The sequence below is a fragment of the Paroedura picta genome, chromosome 1 (assembly GCF_049243985.1).
Source record: "Paroedura picta isolate Pp20150507F chromosome 1, Ppicta_v3.0, whole genome shotgun sequence".
Taxonomy (NCBI): Eukaryota; Metazoa; Chordata; class Lepidosauria; order Squamata; family Gekkonidae; genus Paroedura; species Paroedura picta.
In genome coordinates, this window is record NC_135369.1 from 43,089,215 (window position 1) to 43,105,225 (window position 16,011).

At 43.7% G+C, this 16,011-nt stretch overlaps 1 protein-coding gene across 7 annotated transcripts in view; it reads right to left on the reverse strand.

Moving 5' to 3' along the window:
- SLC8A1 (solute carrier family 8 member A1) overlaps window positions 1-16,011 on the reverse strand; it is a 348,714-nt gene that overhangs the window by 251,189 nt on the left and 81,514 nt on the right. The gene's annotated exons all lie outside the window — the stretch shown is intronic.

Consider the following 16,011-nt stretch of genomic DNA (forward strand, 5'->3'; position numbering starts at 1 on the left):
ATTTTTACAGGACCTTCATTCCCAACTTTGCCAAGGTTGCGCTGCCCCTCACTGACTTGTTAAAAACCAAAGGGGGGAAGACGGCTAGCCGACCTGGGGCGCCTCTCCCTTGGACTCCCTCCTGTCAGGAGGCATTTGACAAACTAAAACTGTTATTCACGTCTGAACCTGTGTTGGCACATGCCGACCCCTCTAAGCAATTTACAGTACAAGTAGATTCTTCGGACGTAGCAATGGGGGCCGTGATCCTCCAAGAGGGGGGGGACGGGAAATTACACCCCCTGGCCTATTTGTCAAAGAAATTTTCAGCTGCGGAAAGAAATTGGGCAATTTGGGAAAAAGAGGCGGCTGCAGTGAAATTGGCCCTTTCCACTTGGCGGCATTGGCTGGAGGGGTCAGCGATCCCGTTTGTAGTCTGGACAGATCATAAAAACCTTCAGGCACTCAAGCAGCCCCGCTCGCTTTCGGCCAAGCAAATGAGATGGGCGGAGTTTTTTGCTCGTTTCAACTTCTCCCTAAAGCATCTTCCTGGCAAACTGAACTTTTTGGCGGATGCACTATCGCGCCTGCCTCAATACAATAGCAAACGAGACCCATTGGTAGATACCGTCTTTACCCCCGCCCAACTGGGGATGGCCGCTGTGACGCGCAGCCACACAAAGACTGATACGCCCATCCCAGGGGGCTGGGTCCAAAAGGAGTTGTCAACTGACCCAGAGTTTTGCTCCCTCCGCCCTGATCTGTCTGAGAAGGGGGGGCTCTTTTTCAAAGGCGAAAGACTCTTTGTGCCTGCCATGGCCCGGGGAAAAGTTTTGAAACTTTGCCACGATGCAAAAACCGCTGGACATTTTGGTTTTGTGAAAACTCTGCACCTGGTCAGGAGACAGTACTGGTGGCCATCCTTACGTAAAGATGTGGAGAAATATGTGCAGGGGTGCCCCATTTGTATTGCCTCGAAACCAATTGGGGGCAAGAAGAAGGGACTTTTGCAGCCACAGCCCACCCCTTCCCGTCCATGGGCTGATGTGACTATGGACTTTATTACAGACCTTCCCCCCAGCCAAGGGAACACTGTTATATGGGTAGTAGTGGATGCTTTCTCCAAACAGGCTCATTTCATCCCCTGTACAGGCGTGCCCTCAGCACCAAAACTGGCCTCTCTTTTTATTAAACACGTGGTACGTCTGCACGGGATCCCGACACGTGTTTTGACGGATCGGGGCCCCCAGTTCGTTTCCAAGTTCTGGAGGGAGCTTCTTAAACTATTAGGTGTGGAGCAAGCCCTCACCTCAGGCTATCACCCGGAGTCAAATGGCCAGACCGAAAGGGTGAACCAGATCCTGGAGCAGTATTTACGCTGTTTCATCAATCACCAGCAGGATGACTGGGTTTCCTTGCTGCCACTTGCTGAGTTTGCCTATAACAATGGAGTCCACTCCTCAACGGGGGTATCGCCTTTCAAGGTGGTGTACGGAACTGATTTAATGTCAGCCCCCACCTGGGGACTTAGCTCCACGGAGGTTCCTGACATAAACAAATGGGCAGCATCCATCAGTAGGGGCTGGCCAGAGATCGTTGCTAGCCTCAAAGAAGCCAAACATGCCTATAAGGCTCAAGCTGATAAAAAGAGGGTACCTGCCCCTGATTGGAAAGTGGGTGACCTAGCCTACCTGTCTACTAAGAACTTAAGGTGTCAGCAGAAGTCCAAGAAACTTGGCCCAAAGTATGTGGGGCCATTTAAAGTGGTGAAACTGATAAATAATGTGACTGTGGAGCTAGCTTTGCCAAAAACTTATAGGAATGTGCATCCGGTTTTTCATTCCAGCCTGCTGCGAAGAGCTCCAGACCCGGACGAGTGGCACCCTCCTCCATCTATGCCTGTTCCAATTTACATCGATAAGGACACCCACTATGAAGTCAACCAAATCTTAGACTCTCGATTGCATAAGGGTCGCCTCCAATATTTGGTCGATTGGAAGGATTTCCCCTCTGGGGATAAGGAGTGGGTTGAGGCTGGGAATGTGAAGGCACCTCGCCTTCTCCGGGCTTTCCATCGAGCATTCCCTGATTGTCCTCGCCCGGTTGATGCCGGCTAGGTGGAGGAGTGAAGTTAGTTTTAATGCGGAGGGATGTCAGGATTGTAGAATCTCTGTCATAAATTAGCCTGAGTTCCTCCATGTCAGTTATATTACTAGATGGGGCCCGGCGCCTGCTAGTCCCGGCCTTGTAGTTTGTAAGCAATAAAATAGAATAGTGATGTTATGTTAACCTTATCTTGTTATGGGCAGAAGGGGTTGTTTGTCACCTCTTTCAAGGATGGGAGTTTGGAATCCTGTTTTGCTTTCACATATGTCTTTTCTCACTCACCTCCCCCCCTTGGGAACTGTCAAGTTTTGGGCGGGAGAAATGTATTGATAAGCTGAGGCAAATCTGGCTTCTAGTCAGATTTGACTTTTCAGTCCATTGCGTGTAGTGCTAATCAATAAAACTATTTTTCTTTTGAATAAGTTTTGTTGTGAGTTTCCTGTGCGCTTGACAATTATAAAGATTTATGGAGGATAGGTCTATCAGTGGCTAGGAGCCCTGGTCACTAAAGGGAACTTCCACATTCAGAGGCAGTCAACCTCTGAATCTCAGTGCCGGGAGACATGGTCAAGAGAAGCCCTCAGACTCTATGTCCTGTTATTCAGCGCTCCCCACCCCTGGGCCTGGGACCGGTACGTGGACCAGTCAGTACCGGGCTGCGGCTTCTCCTCATCCTCCTCCCCAGCTGCTGCCTCAGGGGCTGCCCTGCCACTCTGCCCCCGGCTCACCTTTGGTGCTCTCCAGTGGCCGCCACTGTATGTGCTTACATTCTCTCTCTGTATGTGCTTACATTCTTGGATTCTACTTTTTTCGATTCTCATATACAAATGTTTCACATGCGGATAAAATGTGAATGTAATTGAGGAGAGTGTGCAGGGAATTCCCCCATCCACTACAGAAGAGAGCACATGTATGAGCTTGCCATAGGGCATGTTTTTTCCCCTCCCCTCCTGAAATGGGTATATGAGCAAACCTTCTATCATGAAACTTTACATAGCAGCTTTAATAAGATGCAACAAATATGTTCTTGTTTAAGGCTACAAAAGACTAACAAGATTATCCCTCCACAATTTTGGTCCTATGAAGAGCATGCAAAACCTGCCAAAGCTCAGTGAAGATGACCCCCACGTGTTCCTGTGGGTGAAAGAATTAAGAACAGTGAAGATGCTAACATTATGTAAGGATCATCTGGTATAGGCATGTACACATGTTTTCTTATACAGCATTGCCATCATTCTATAGCTGTTATCCAGGATTGTTCTTCACTTACTACATGGATTCAGAAGTAGTGGCCATAAAAGTTTCCTTGAGCGTCTTTTAGGTTTTTAAAAAGAACATGGAATTTTTAGAATGTTGCCCCAAAAGACGTTTCAAACAACCCTAATAAGAAGTTAGAGCTCTAAGGGAATTTCCTTATCTGAAGTTTGTCTCCTTTTTTCGATTTATCCCAGTAATTAGATTTGTCTCCCAGATCAAGTTTAATAAGTTCACTATGTAGCTTGGATGCCTTTGGAACCTCTAGAGTTCATTAACACCTTTTCAATCACAGTAAGTGGTCTCTTGAAGCCCTCCATTTCTCAGGGGTTTGAAATATAATGTTTTAATTGTATATAATTAAGTACTACTTGCCTTGTGTAGAATGAAAACTCTTTGTAATGTTTCCAGCTCCAGGGTCTCTCCCCCCCTTTAATTAGCTGCCCTAAGTCTTTCTGTATTTCTCTTTTCCCCACTAGGCATCAAGACTTCTTAAAAGAAAAATTGGGGATAGACTGCCTTACTTTGTCCAAAATTTGTGTTAGCAGAAAAGACTAGGGGCTCCATTCAGGAAGGCTAAAAAGTTCAAGCAAGACAATTAATTCATGAAAGAGTACATTTAAATGATACTATAGCTGATGGAATGCATAATCAAGAGAGTGGGCAATATGTACCTAAAGAGACACACAAAGCAGTATGCTAATCATGTATGAAGCAGCATAATCTAGTTGATCCACAACAGTTTCCATCGGCATTGTGAACTAGCAGAGGGATTCTGAGAAAACCAAGTGCTAGTTCTATGAGAAGCAGGTGTACTGAAGAGCATATCCAATCTGTTACACATGATCTGGAAGAATGCATTATTGAAAATAGAATTATTAAGCACAAAGAAGAACAAGCCTTAACAATAAAGATTCAAAATGGCCTCTGCAAAGATAAGTCCTTCATCAAACTATGGACATATTTGAAAATTGTAATAAGTACATGGATAAGAGTGACCTGGTGGACATTATGTACTTGGAACTTCTAATAACCATTTGAGAAAATAAATTCCTATTTTATCTTTATGAAAATATACAGTGCTCAGGGACTTACCAGAACAGTTTCACTCTTGTGCTGACGGCTCATCTGCAGTTGTGATGAGTGAGAGTCAGGAGGTGGGACGGCATCAGTCTGAGGAGGGATGTGATCCCTTATTAGAGACCCCTTGACTGAAATCCCGTCATATTGAGGATACCCCTGAGGGGTTGGAGGGAGGGGGGTTTTTGGTAGTGGGTGATTCCATCATTAGGAATACAAAAAATGGGGCCTGTGGCAGGTGTTTTGACCTGTGGCAGGTGACTTGCCTGCCTGGTGCAAAGGTGCCTTTGGACACTGTCTAGATAGGCTGATAGTGTTGGGGAGGAGTCAGCGGGCATGGGGCATGTTGGCATCAATGACATTGAGAAATGTACTCATTTGGTCCTGAAGGAAGAATTTAGCTTATTAGGCAAAAAGTTAAAGGCTAAGCATTCAAAGGTAGTGTTCTCAGAAATGCTGTTGTTACCATACACAGTGAACTAGATAGGCATCAATCAGGGTCCTAATGCATGGATGAGAAAGTAGTGCCAGGAGGATGCGTTTACATTTGTTAGGCACTGGGACAAGCTGAACCTGTACAAAATAGACAGGCTTCTTTTGAACCAAAAGAGAACTAGGCTGCTGGTCACTTATATTAAAAAAGGTGTCAGGGCAGTTTTCAAACTAATCCTGGGAGAAAACTGAGAAGTCAGTCCGAAGGGATGATTGTGTAACCATTAAGGTTATTATTGTTAGGAACACAATAGAACTAGGGAGTGAGGGCATGATAGCAACTGAGGGCCATATGTGGCGACTAAGAGCCCAAGAGTGGTGTCTATATGTCAATGCTAGAAGTCTTCAAGCCAAGATGGGGCAGCTGGAATGCTTGGTGTTCAATGGCCATTTTGATATAGTAGGTATCACATAAAATCACATAAAATCCCGTAAATACCCCATTATTATAATAAAAGATGGCATTCTATTCTATAACTTTCCCCACTTTCCCCGCTTGTTCAGAGAGAGGTCGGGCATTAATCCTGTAAGAGAGAAAGTAAGAGACCGCGCTGGTCGCTCTGACAGATGATATCTGACACCAGCTGGATCGAGGCGGGTCCGCCATTCTCGTGTTACTAGATCTGTCGGCCGCATTTGATGTGGTCGACCACGAGCTATTGATTCACCGCCTCGCCAGGACTGGAATTAGGGGGACTGCGCTGCAATGGCTGGCCTCCTTCCTCCGGAACCGGACGCAGAGGGTGGCAGTGGGGGATGAACTATCGGATCCCTGCGAACTCCCCTGTGGGGTTCCGCAGGGGGCGGTAGTCTCCCCCACGTTGTTCAACATCTACATGCGCCCTCTGGCCCAGTTGGTTCGGGGTTATGGGCTAGGGTGCCACCAATATGCGGATGACACCCAGCTCTATCTCCTAATGGGTGGCCGGCCGGATTCCCCCCCAGATACTTTCGCCAGTTGTTTGGAAGCAGTGGCTGGATGGCTCAGGCAGAGTAGCCTGAAACTCAACCCCTCCAAGACGGAGGTCCTGTGTCTGGGCAGAAGAGGGCAGGATCAGGAAGCACGCCTCCCATGCCTGAATGGTGTACAATTAACATCTACACCAGTGGTCAGGAACTTGGGAGTGACTTTTGATGCCTCCCTGTCTATGGAGGCTCAAGTCACAAAAGTAGCCCAGACAGCTTTTTTTCATCTTCACCAGGCCTGGCTACTAGCGCCATACCTGTCCTCGGAACACCTAGCCACTGTGATCCATGCAACGGCCACTTCCAGACTAGACTACTGTAACTCGCTCTACACAGGCCTACCCTTGACTCTGATCCAGAAGTTACAGCTGGTACAAAATGCGGCAGCTAGGGTCCTCACTAGGACACCTTGGAGGGCCCATATTCAGCCGGTACTCTGTCATCTTCATTGGTTACCAGTCTGTTTCTGGGTCAAGTTTAAGGTGTTGGTATTAACCTTTAAGGCCCTATGCAGCTTGGGTCCTACTTACCTGCAGGACCGTTTGGTTGCTTATGCCCCCGCAGGGCTCTCCGCTCTGTGGGTATGAATCTACTGACTGTCCTGGGCCCCCGGGACGTTTGCCTTTTCGGTCCTGGCCCCAACCTGGTGGAATGAGCTCCCGGAGGAGCTAAGGGCCCTGTTGGAACTACCATCTTTCCGCAGGGCCTGTAAGACATAGCTCTTCCGCCAGGCATATGGTTGAGGCCAGGGCAGAGCCCGGGTTCCATCCAAGATCCCTAATCCATCGGAGAGTCTTTCTCTCCTTTCTCTCTTACAGGATTAATGCCCGACCTCTCTCTGAACAAGCGGGGAAAGTGGGGAAAGTTATAGAATAGAATGCCATCTTTTATTATAATAATGGTGTATTTATGGGATTTTATGTGATTTTACTTTGATTTTATATTTTATTTTATATTTTATTGTGAACATTTTGGCGAACGGCGGTATATAAATCCAATTATAGATAGATAAATAAATAGATAAATAAATAAATAAATAAATAAATAAATAAATAAATAAATAAAAGAACTCTGATTAGGTTGCCATCAGTGAAGTATTAATCATATAATTATTTTTCTGCAATTTTTGATTAACCAAATGCACACCACTAATGATAACACCTAAGGCTGACCTTGCTGACAATGAAAAAATTGGCACTCATCTGTGATCTTTTTGCAAGGTTCTTTGGTGACAAAATCTCTCATCTGTTCCGACTTGGATGCCAAGTTGAGGGCACATCCCGTATTTGAGATGTCTAAAGTGCCTGCTTTATCTTGTGTTATGGATAGTTCCATACTGATCCTGCTTATGGATGCTGAGATGGTCCCTGGAAGTGTGACATTTTGTTGGATATATGCCTTTGTGCATATCCAGATCCTGACAATAGGGTGATACACAGATTCACAAGAGTTCCCCTGTAGAACAAGAAAATACATGTTCTCCTTCCATCCTTTTCCAACACATAAACCACAATCAACTTTATATAGCAGCCTATTATAAATTGTGTGTTTTGATTTTTTTAATGACTTGGAAGACAGAGTTTCCATTGCTTCCCTAGGAAGGGTGTTTGTTTCTGGCATTGCCAATAAATATTTCACATCAGCAACAAATCTAAGCCACTTTTTGTGATACCTTTAGAATCACACCCAAACAACTTCCAGCCAATTCCTATCAAACATGGAATTTGAATATGAATAGGACTTCACTGGACACAATTCAGCTGAAGTCACCTCCTGTGTTAACTTTCTCTTCTATAAAAAGGAGAAGAGATGTCTGGGAGAATAATAGAAGACAGTAATGTGGCATTAGGTGTATGACAAAGGCTATGTATGTGGAGAGGATGTCCATGTATGCAGCAATGTCCACTTTTGGCAATATAAACTCGCAGGAGCAGGAACAAGCCACCACGGAATGGTGGTTCTGATGAAAGAGCTCTCTGAGGTTATTCATAAACCTGCTGGGTCACCTTTAAAAATTAATGATGCAGTAGACAATTATTTATTTAAAATATTGATATGAACACCTGCGTCTTGAGCATCTGAAGGCAATGACTGCTGGGTACAAAAAAGATGTTATGAAAGCAAAAAAACCAACAACAATAACAACTGAAAACAATGTAGTCATGTGATCATTTAATTTTGAATATTTTTATAGTTCTGCTCAGTAGGTTTTAAAACAGGTTTAAGACTGCTAAAGTTATTTGTATATTTTATTCACATAATAATTTATATATATCTACATAATACTAGGCTATTTTCTAGTGAGTTTGCAATTACTGTCACGTATTATAATTTAATAATATAATTTAATAACAGAGCCTCTTGTGGCGCAGAGTGGTAAGGCAGCCGTCTGAAAGCTTTGCCCATAAGGCTGGGAGTTCAATCCCAGCAGCCGGCTCAAGGTTGACTCAGCCTTCCATCCTTCCGAGGTCGGTAAAATGAGTACCCAGCTTGCTGGGGGGGGGGGGTAAATGGTAATGACTGGGGAAGGCACTGGCAAACCACCCCGTATTGAGTCTGCCATGAAAACGCTAGAGGGCATCACCCCAAGGGTCAGACATGACTCGGTGCTTGCACAGGGGATACCTTTACCTTTACCTTTATTATAATTTTTGGGGGGATTGGTTATGCATTACTTTATTACTCTCCTTAGACAAATGCAAACATGCAAGGTTTTTCACCAGTTGTACTTCATTACTTTGTCTTGCCAGGCTGTCTTCCTTACCGACTTCCTTACTTGCCTATCCAGCCCTCTCACTACACGTAACCTTCCACGTTATTTTAGAGACTATCAGATACCATAATAGAGTTCCTCCACCTTGGTAACCTCCTGGCTGCAATTCCAGTCTCTCGGGAGTATCTGGTTCTGACTCAGTCAGTTGGCTGCTCCTCCGGGTGCATGGCTCTTGATGACACCAGATGTGTCCTTATAAACCCAAAAAGCATCTTTGGTGAGGTTGCCACTCTGATTATCTGTCTGTTTATGTATTCCAGGTTGCTTGTTTCTGTGCTTAAACTGAAGCTTTATAGAGTTACATAACCTTACAAGGTTTACAGTCTTACCCATCTCAGTCTTGAAAACAACCACTTCCTGGGTGCAGTGAGTTAATTTTGGCCCCGGATGTATTAATGGGGAAGCTTTCTATAAATTGATTTTCTTTCATTCTTTCTTTCTTTAAGCTACCAGTGCACTAAAGATATGTATGAACAGAAAAGGTAGTAACTGGTATGGATTTCTCTGCTAAACTGGATTATTTATCCACTCAGGCAAACAGATTCAAACTCTGGAGTGCCAATTGTTAAAGAATAATTCTGCCTTGACTCAGCCCCTAATGTAATGATTAGGCTTCTAACCTAATGGGCCAGGATAAGTTAATCTTCTCCATGAGGAATGGTTTTGCTAGGAAAGCTTTCTTTCTCTGTGAAAACCTAGGCATGTATTCAGCCTTCTGCAAATTCTCAAGAGTGGGACTTTGCTGCTTCCCTCTCCCGCTGAAGCCCCACCCCACCCCAATATTTCACTGCTGGTCATGAGCAAACACTCAACCATAGCATAAGGAACAAAGAGGGTATCTGCAGGAGAAACTGTGAGTCACATTTTGCTGGATGCATGGATCTCAAAATCTCTACTTTCTAAAGCTCCAAGGTCATTGAGAAACATTTTGCATTTCATTTCAGAAAAGATAAACAAAAGCATCATTAGAATTTAGCTACACTACAGATAACCTTTCTTTAGCGGCTATTTTAAGAGGAAGTCTAAGCTTCTCAGTTACAAATTGTTTCGCTGACCATTTCATCAGAAAAGGAAGCTCTCGCAATTGAAATACTCTCCTTAACAAAAATGGTTGCTGCGGATGATTGTCCCATTTTTTCCTTAACTAAGCTCTGAAGGAATTCAGGCCATCATATATGGTTCTTTCCATTTGATCTTCGCATCACCTCTGTGAGGTATACTAGGCTGAGAGATAGTATCTGGACCAAAGATATTTGAAGAGTTTCATGGCTGACTAGGACCCAAACATCCCAATCTTTTGTTTGCCATTTTGACCATGAAAACACACTGGCAAAGCTTGTGATCTGCCTGTGTTGGCCATTCACATGGCATTCATCAAATACAATTTCAGGCCAGCTGTAGACTGATAAGAGCAGAGACGACCCGTCAGACGAAGATGAATAAACAGAAAGAAATTTCCAACCTGGCGATGGAAAAAAGCTTTATTCAGAATGAGTTCCTAGGTACAAACAAAGTCTTCAACCCACTAAAGGTCATTTATAAGGTAGTTACCTTTATGGACCTTTGATACTAATAGACCCAAATTATATGACTTAAAATATATAATATAAAATATAAGGTATATAATATATAAGAATTAGGTAGTGGGTTGAAGACTTTGTATCCCTGAAAAAAACAATTCAGAAATAAGTTTACTGAGGAAGTAAAATATGAAAACGAGGTTTTATACCTAGGAACTTATTCTGAATAAAGCTTTTTCCCATCGCCAGCTTGGAAATTTCTTTCTGTAGACTGATAAGAGGCAAACTGGCAGAAAAAGATAGATGCCTGGAGTCTGATTGAATGGTAGCCACGAAGGCATAACGGCATGCCAAAGAAGTATTCACTGGCAGCATGATAAGCTCAGAGAGAGGGTAACTGGCACACAGAGAAAGCACTAAAAGCTTTTAGGCTATTGTTCAAGGTAAATCAGTTCAATCAAGGGGCTGTTGGCACAATGCCACTTTTATTCTTGTCATACCCCTACCTAACAAAGGAGAACCCAGTGACACCGACTTTATCGTAATGAAGTTTCTCCTCTCACATGACACTCAACATTCCAATGAAGTAATGAGGTCTACTTCTTCCCTGCTCTAAGCCTTTTTTTTTTGCCTCCCTCCACACCACAGGACCTGTTTCCCCTGCATCTCTGTCCGGTGTATGACTTTGTCCAGATTCCCCTCCCATTCTCATGGACTAGAAAACCAGAATTCCTCTTCTTCTGTACCTATAATTCACTAATATGTACTAAGTGATTGACACTCGTCCTAAGTTTCAGCTCCCAAACTGTACTTAGCCTCTCCTTGCCTGGCCAGTTCCACATGCTTTCCTCCTGAACTGTTTCCTGGCTTTCCATTTGGATTATTAACTGGCTATTAGCTTGGGTCCCCCGTAATGTCCCAAGAAATACAACTGGAATTCCAGATCTGAGACCCACATATGCTTGAAACCAACCCAGCCAACTTCCTTACACAGAGCCATAATAGGATAGGGAATATAACCTCCTGTTCCCACACTTCTCCTTCATGCCAATCCTAACTCTCTTTCTGTCTCTTTCTCTTTCACTTGTACAGTGCACAGTGTGGACAATGGGAACTGAAATATTTGCATTTACTGTGGACATTTTAGTATTTGGTGCTACAGTTGTACTCCAATATTATTCTGACTGCTGGAATATTTCATTCTGCTCAGATAAATTATTTCTCTTTTTCTATTATATTCAAATCTGTTTTCTTTCCAAATTTGCGTAGGAGCAGCATCACTTCATCACAGATACTTAACATATACTGTGGTGTTCTGAATCTAAATTTAGACACATTTCTCTAGCCAGGTGTTCAAACCTAAATACTCAACTCCAGCTATGATAGAGATAAGGGTGAAGGGAATGTTTCTTTTTTATGCTTGGCTACTTTGGTGTGAACTCTGGTTTAGAAAGCAGGCACATAAACATATGTATAAAAGCAATGAGACAGAAGTATCTGAAGTAAGTGTGTGTGCACAGAAAAGCTTATACCTTGAATAAAACTTCATTGACTTTGAAGGTGCCATTGGACTCAAACTCTGTGGTACAGTGGTTAAGGGCGGCAGACTCTAATCTGGAGAACCAGGTTTGATTCCACACTACTGTACACACAACCAGCTAGTTGACCTTGGCCTAGTCACAGAGCTGCTCTTAAGGAACAGTTCTGTTAGAGCTCTCTCAGTCCTACCTACCTCATAGGGTGTCTGTTGTGGGGAGAGTTAGGGAAATGTGTTTGTAAGCAGCTTTGCAACTCCTCAGCAGAGTGAAAAGCAAGGTATTAAAAATATATCCTTCTCTCTTTTTATGTTCTACTTCTTCAGATCAACAGTACCTACCTGAATTTAGAATCCATAGAATCAGAGAATCATAGAGTTGGAAGGGGCCATACAGGCCATCTAGTCCAACCCCCTGCTCAACGCAGGATCAGCCCTAAGCATCCTAAAGCATCCAAGAAATGAGTGTATCCAACCTTTGCTTGAAGACTGCCAGTGAGGGGGAGCTCACCACCTCCTTAGGCAGCCTATTCCACTACTGAACTACCCTGTGAATTTTTTTTCCTGATATCTAGCCTATATCATTGTACTTGTAGTTTAAACAAATTACTGCGTGTCCTTTCCCCTGCAGCCAATGGGAACAGCATCCTGCCCTCCTCCAAGTGACAACCTTTCAAATACTTAAAGAGGGCTATCATGTCCCCTCTCAACCTCCTTTTCTCCAGGCTGAACATTCCCAAGTCCCTCAACCTATCTTCATAGGGCTTGGTCCCTTGGCCCCAGATCATCTTCGTCACTCTCCTCTGTACCCTTTCAATTTTATCTATGTCCTTCTTGAAGTCAGGCCTCCAGAACTGCACACAGTACTCCAGGTGTGGTCTGACCAGTGCCGTATACAATGGGACTATGACATCTTGTGATTTTGATGTAATGCCCCTGTTGATACAGCCCAAAATGACATTTGCCTTTTTTACTGTTGCATCACACTGTCTGCTCATGTTTAGTTTACAATCCACAAGTACCCCAAGGTCTCGTTCACACACAGTGTTACCTAGAAGCGTATCCCCCATCCAGTAGGCATGCTTTTCATTTTTCTGACCCAGATGCAGAACTTTACACTTATCTTTATTAAATTGCATCTTGTTCTCATTTGCCCATTTTTCCATTGTGTTCAGATCTTGTTGAACTCTATCTTCTGGAGTATTTGCCAGCCCTCCCTATTTGGTGCCATCTGCAAACTTGATGAGTAGTCCTTCCACCCCCTCATCTAAATCATTAATAAATATGTTAAAAAGTACCGGACCGAGCACCGAGCCCTGAGGTACCCCGCTACTCACCTCTCTCCAGTCTGATGAAACACCACTGACAACAACTCTTTGAGTGCGGTTCTCTAACCAATTCCCTATCTGAAAATCCAGATTGCAATCCTTCAATTTATCCATCAGAACATCATGGGGAACCTTATCAAAAGCTTTACTAAAATCCAAGTAAACGACATCAACCGAATTTCCACGATCCAGCAAACCTGTCACTTGGTCAAAAAAAGAAACCAGGTTGGTCTGACAGGACCTGTTGGAGACAAATCCATGCTGACTTCCTTGGATCACCAAATTGTCCTCCAGATGTTTGCAGATGGCTCCCTTTAATATCTGCTCCATTATCTTCCCCACAACAGAGGTCAGACTCACTGGTCTGTAGTTTCCCGGGTCATCCTTCCTCTCTTTTTTGAAGATAGGAATAATGTTTGCTCTCTTCCAGTCCTCCGGGACATCTCCAGTCCTTAAAGAGGCCCCAAAGATGATGGACAAGTTCTCTGAAAAGTTCTTTGAGCACTCTCGGGTGCATTTCATCCAGCCCAGGGGATTTGAACTCATCCAGTGCAGCTAAATGCCTCTCAACAACCTCTCTGTCCATGTCAACCTGCCTGAAGAAAGATGGATGACTGTATGGGGGGGGGGGAGGGCTGTCTTTTCTTTTACCCCAATAATGGAAATTCCCTCAGAGAAGGGACTCTTTCATCCCCATCCTTTCAGGCTTACTGGAACTGCAGTGATTTGCCTCCATGTGAAAGAAGATCTCTGCTCTCAGCAGACCAGAACAAGCTTGATTTATATGCATAATGACTTTCTACTTTGTGTCCATCCATCCCCTTGGTTAATCATAATAATATCTTCACCTGTTTTTTCTAGCTGAGACCCTGGTTTGTTGAATTTTGTATGATAAAGTTCTATTGGGGGGGGGGGGGTCTCCACAATACATCCTGGCGGATATGTACACAGACCTATATCAACTTAATATGTGGTTTTCACTTGGCTCTCAGAAATATTACACAGCTAAGATCCAAGCTCTTCTAATCAAGCGCTGAGATGCAGCTGGAAGTGGTAAATTGCCAACAGCAGTTCATTACAAATAAACCATTGGCTTTTCAAGGACAGATGCAGAGTCAAATTCTAATGGGAACACAGCTAGAACTAAGTTCTTCTTGAGCCCCTCCTTGCACTGTTTTCTTTGCTTGGGTTAAGTAATATTCTTATTCTGTATGCAGGATATGCAAATTGTACACAGGTGTTTGAAAGCTCCAAAATGATTAGCAGAAACCTTGATTTATTTTACAAGTTTCTAGTGTAACGACCAGAGGATGATGTTTACTTTCTTTTGGCAAGTGTCAAGATGACTAATGGATTGATTGATTGGCAGTGGCCTTTTCTCTATATGAATATTTCAGTACACAGCAGTTTCATTTATTCAGTATATAAAGAGATATGCTAAACTTTGGGAACTTGGAGCAGGATCAAATATATGCTAGTTTGGAAAGTTGCCCATACGTACAGAATTCCTCCTTCCCCTCCGCAGGGCAAGTCTTGAGAGGCTTGCATGGAGATCCTTTTTCCTCTGCATTTATTGAAACAGGACTTCAGAATCAGATGGGTGGGAACAACATGAAACGACAGTGTTTTAAATTTAATTTTTATCTGTTTTTAATTTTGTATTTTATATAATTTTGTACACCACTCTGAGCCAGCGTGCTGGGAGAGAGTTCTAAAAATCTAATTAATAATAATGATAATAATAATGATAATAATCGCTGTGACATATGTGTGTGGCTGCTTGAAACTAAGTAAGGCAGAATCTTTCCACATGTGGAGATTTATTTTCCACAGAAAACAAGAATCCCTCCTCCCAAAATGGAGGCCATTGACCACCCTCCATGTCCTATACCGCTTTCCCTTCACCTCAGTGAGCACAGCTTCACATATTAAAAGCTGGACCTGACAAAATCCTTCAGTTCTGTGTAACTTTCACAGACACAAGAGTCTATTCCATATGGAATCCGATAACCTGAAATCCACCTCCATGAGAATGGGCAAATGGTAACCCTCAGGTCAAACAAAGTCTGCCAAATGCTGCCACCTGGCCAAAGTCTGCCAAAGTCTGCCAAAGTCTGCCAAATGCTGCTACTGTCACTTTACTGTTATTTCCTGTAGCTCTGTTTGTCTATCACCCATCTACAACGTACAGTGCATCTCCCCTCGCCCCATTGTTTGAAATGTCCGCTGCAGGTAAATGAAGGAGGGATGGAAGTACAACATAATGGGAAGTTGCTAGGCCGCAATCTTCTGTGCTCCCTTATTGTTCCAGATCTCTTCTGAAGCACTAACACGGGGGTGTTGTTCAGCTACAAGCTTGTGTACCTGTGCTTCCCATTCATCTTGACAATCGCAGGGATGAGAAGGACATGTTGTCTTCAGACGTGCTGCTGGCGGCATGGGGTATTATCCCAATAACGCAGCCAGATGGGCAGGGCTGATCACTGCATGGAAAACACTCACATGATTGATCCTGAGGCCACTTCATACAATGCACTCCCTTGCACAATGGGGGTCGCACTATGTAAACATAACTCACACACTTTGGCCTGAAGGGGGCCAAGGAGAGTGGATTTTTTTTCTGAAAAAGAGAGAAATGTTGAGAACTTTGCAAGGCAGTTTCAGGGGAGGGAGGGAACTTGTTTTGCCATCCCTTGGTCCCTCTTCAAATTCACTCACCAGCAAACAGAGCTTCCAGCTATGGCCCTGCAGCCACTCTGAAAGCTCCACAGCCCTTGCTAATTTAACTTTTTATGAATGAGCAATGAAAAAGCCCCGAAGCCTGTGCATCACATCCAGAAGGAAGAAGGGGGGGAAATCACAACCATCTGACTCTGCAGCCCTCCAGTCTTTTTGCCATGATTCTGTTATCAGTCCCAGACAGAATAACATACAGCTGTAGCTGTCAAAAGCAGTTCTCTTTATATCTTAATGCACTGA